At 38.7% G+C, this 4215-nt stretch overlaps 1 long non-coding RNA gene across 2 annotated transcripts in view; it reads right to left on the reverse strand.

The window, feature by feature from the left end:
• LOC128250807 (uncharacterized) overlaps positions 1–4215 on the reverse strand; it is a 147938-nt gene that overhangs the window by 52471 nt on the left and 91252 nt on the right. The window contains exon 1 of one of the 2 annotated variants that reach the window (XR_008266789.1): positions 3715–3814. The exons of the other annotated variant lie outside the window; for it this stretch is intronic. This is a non-coding gene — a long non-coding RNA (uncharacterized LOC128250807). Of the gene's footprint in view, positions 1–3714; positions 3815–4215 lie in introns of those variants that run through there. 2 annotated transcript variants of the gene reach the window in all.

Genomic DNA, 4215 nt, shown 5'->3' on the forward strand with positions numbered 1-4215 from the left:
TATATATATATATATATGCGTATTTCTAAACTGATAAAGCTTGTGTGAGACTAAGTGAAATTGTCAAAGTTTGTCCGTCTTTATGCTCTGAGTTCAAATTCCGTCGAGGTCGATTTTGCCTTTCGTCTTTTCGGGGTCGATGAAATAAGTACCATTCGAGCTCTGGGGTCGATGTAATCGACTTGCCCCTCCATCGAAATTGTTTCCCATCTATCAAAATTTAAATCTAATAATTTATCATCGAAGAGTGTATACTTTTGCTAGCGTAATTTGAGATATACACTGTCAGGGCAAACAACGAGAAGAGGCCACGGAATGAACCCTATTCTTCATATGTCTGCTCGACTGAGGGATCAGGTAAATAATTTTATTATTAGCTTTAAAGATACCATTTTAATTACGAAGCCACTCACTAGCAGCTCTTTGAGCGGAGATATTCCACCGTCAAGTCTTTAATTTGGATTTCGTGTGGTCTACAAGATTACCACCTGTGTGTCTTTTATGAGACAGCAGGACATTGTTTGAGCAGTAATTTAACTTATTTTTTTCTGTCTCATTTACCATGAATAGGTTTCCTTTTCTTACATCATTTAGTGTTAACGATACATATGAAGAATTCAGTGATACGCATCCTGTTGATCCACCCCCTCCACTAGACCACTTGCGATTCTATGATACAAACTTACGGTTTTAAAGTGAGCTAAATTGAATTCGTTCTCCAAATATCAACTCAGTAATGATAAATTTAATTTACTAATTTTCTTCATTATTTTCTAAATAAATTGCAATTTAAGTTAGTGTATTTCAAGAGAAATATGGTAACAAAACAGTTAAAGAGATCTAAAAAAAAAAAAAAAAAAAAAATTCCATCAGAATTTCTTGCTAATTTATATTCCAAACACAGGATTAAAAATAATAAAATTCTTTTATTTAAGTCTTAGATATTTTTTGAAAATAAATTGAAATAAATGTAGCGAAGTTCAACAGAAATATGGTAAAGAAATGGTTAACCTATGAAATATTATGCTCTCTTATTCTCGTTTCCTCTACGCGCGCGCGTGAGTGAGTGAGTGAGTGAGTGTTTCTATGTGATAAATAGGTTGTATATCTATTAAATCATTACCAGGTTATTGTTGGAAAACTCATTCCCTCCTCTCAAGTCTTAAACTCTACGCAACTATTTCCTCCCCATATTTACATGATCACTTTCTACGAAAATATCACGAGAACATTTGTTTTACAAATCCGCATAAATATTATATATATATATATATATATATATATATATATAATAATTAATTCTTATTTCAATACATATCTCCCCACGACCAAAAATAGCTGTTATCTTATCAAAACTTTTAAAAGCATCATTCGGTCTCTTGCATCTCCCGTCAATATTTTTTTTCTATTATATTTCGCCCGTTACTTACTATTTTTCATTTTTTTATTTTTCCTTATTCTTCTTCTTCTTTGTAACTGTCACAAAATATTAAAACTTTTCCATTTATCGACATACAACAGATAAATGTAAGCCGACACTGACTGTAATTCGTGAAAATTGTCGAAACATTTGTGTTATTGTGTCAAATTACACACAATGAAACATCCAACGTATACAAATATTGCTGTTATTTTTATGGCGCTCACTGTTACGTGTAGACATAAGCTCGGCCATTACTAGTTGAGAACAACATACGAGTTGGTCTCTGGTTAAAGAAATCCGCCATGATGCCTTGAAGTCATATTCGGTGTTACATAGGAGCCAACAAAAGCTCGTCCCCGTGGTCAGCCTATGTGCAAGATATCAAAACGAAATCTCTCTCAAATTACTCTCTTATGTTTTATACTACTACTACTGCTACTGTTGTTGGCACTCTGTCGCTTACGACGCCGAGGGTTCCAGTTGATCCGATCAACGGAACAGCCTGCTCGTGAAATTAACGTGCAAGTGGTTGAGCACTCCACAGACACGTGTACCCTTAACGTAGTTCTCGGGGACATTCAGCGTGACACAGAGTGTGACAAGGCTGGCCCTTTGAAATACAGGTACGGCAGAAACAGGAATCGAAACCGCGATCCTATGACCGCGAGTCCGCTGCCCTAACCACTGGGCCATTGCGCCCCAGCCTAAGTTACGGGAACGGAAACACACCAGCATCAGTTGTCAAGCGATGGTGAGGGGACAAACACAGACACATATACACACACACACACACAATATATATATATATATATACGACGGGCTTCTTTCTGTTTCCTTCTACCACATCCACTCACAAGGTTTTGGTTGGCCCGAGGCTATAGTAGAAGATAGTTGCCCAAAGTGCCACACAGTGGGATTGAACTGGAGACCATGTGGATGGTGAGCAAGCTACTCTATTTCATTATAATTTGCCATAGATGCAGAACACAGAGTAGCTGCGGGCTAGACAAACGCATTAACGAGATGAAATGAATGATAAACATGATGGTATAATGGAAGAAGGCAAAAGTCTTTCTTGATGTGGCCGGGCTTCCTCAAAAAATCTGGAAATACCAGATCTTCGGCTGATTGGGTCCACAGGGTCAAAACTGCTTTTGACCCAACCCAATCAGGTGTAGGTAAAATTTTCACGTTTAGGAGCTTGGCTCCGCTGCCACCCAGACCCCGTCGGATAGTATCCTCTATCCAATCAGGTTCTATTCTAGTGGCTGGCTCGCAAACTTGCGAGCCACCTCAGGGGTGTCAAATAGCAACCAAACCGTCGCGTATTTGACACCCCTTGCCATAAACTTAATAGCTGGCAGATATTCTGCCAACTCTTTGTCAATTTTAGGAAAGACTGTATTAGTGTCGAGTGACCTAGAGTACGTCTGTAACACCACCGTTCTTTCCCTGAAGTCATTTAACCACTTCTTGGGTGGGACAAGCTCCCACTCCAACATAGTGTTGCTCTTTTTTGCCATGCTTGCAAAAAAAAAGTCCAAAATGTTCCACAAAAAAGTTCACAAAAACGTTCAACAAAAAGGTTCACAAAAAAAATGAACAGAATGACAGAGATGAGAAAAAGAAAGAAGGAAGACAGTTCAAGTCACAGCAACACAATTCCGGCCATCCGGTAATCCTGGCATACAGGTATTCCAATAAAGGTGCTCCAAAATAAAGTTATTCCAGTAAGGTAATCCAGGCCACAGCAGCAGGAACACAAAAATCCTTCACAAATTGTTAAAATTTTCACAAATTTTTCGGAGGCGAGATACGCCCACAAAAGCAACATTTCTCGCAATTAAGTGAGACACAAAAAGTTTTCACAAAAAATTCTCAGTCCGCCGTTATGGTGATTCGAACACGCCTACCAATAACGACGAATGAGAAACACAACTTTGCTCGCTAAGCGGGTAATAATTAAAAGTCGCCGAAACTGCCCCAGAGAGCTGGGCGAAATTTACTGCAAAAAGATTGAACTAACAATAAATCTCACCCAGCTCAAATAAAACAATTCCACCTACCTCGGTCGACTTCTTTCGGCTAAAAAGCCAAAATTAAAATTTTCTCTCTGTAGAGGAGCGAACCCTCCCACCACAGACAATGAACACACAATTTTGTTCGTAAACGAACAAACACAAAAAACTCGCCAGAGGCAAGCGAAAATGTCGCAATGCTGAACGAAAACCTGCTGGAAAAAAAAAATACACAACGAATTATTGCTCAGTTGAGCAACAAAACCGACTTACCTTGGCGAGTTCTTCAAAAGTTCTTTTTTAAAAAAAACTTTAATTGGACAGAGCCAAAAGACTCCTGTCCATTTCGTTCAACTACAGCAAGACAACCGGAAGTAAGCTACTTACTACACAGCCACACCTGCGCATTGTTAACTTCCCCCGTTTCTCCCATGTAGATCCCGTCGTTTTATAAAGAGCTCACACATACTTTGTTTTCAAACTCTTTATATGTTACTTTCCCATTAACAGCAGGCCACAGAACGCCCAGTTTTTCCCCGATTACTATCTGATGCACCAGTTTCTTAACCTGCAGTTTCCTGTCGGGAAGAGGTCTTTGCTGTAACATTTATCGATCCGCTGTGGTTTGAATCCGGTGATGATTTGCCAAGTGTTTTACGATCAGATGATCCACACTGCTCTGTCCTCTTCTAACAAGTCTTATGATGCTGTATTTCATTTGTTTCTGACTGTTACTGGGTAGTAGTAGGTCGAATATATATATATATATATATA

The sequence above is a fragment of the Octopus bimaculoides genome, chromosome 25 (genome assembly GCF_001194135.2).
Source record: "Octopus bimaculoides isolate UCB-OBI-ISO-001 chromosome 25, ASM119413v2, whole genome shotgun sequence".
Classification (NCBI taxonomy): Eukaryota; Metazoa; Mollusca; class Cephalopoda; order Octopoda; family Octopodidae; genus Octopus; species Octopus bimaculoides.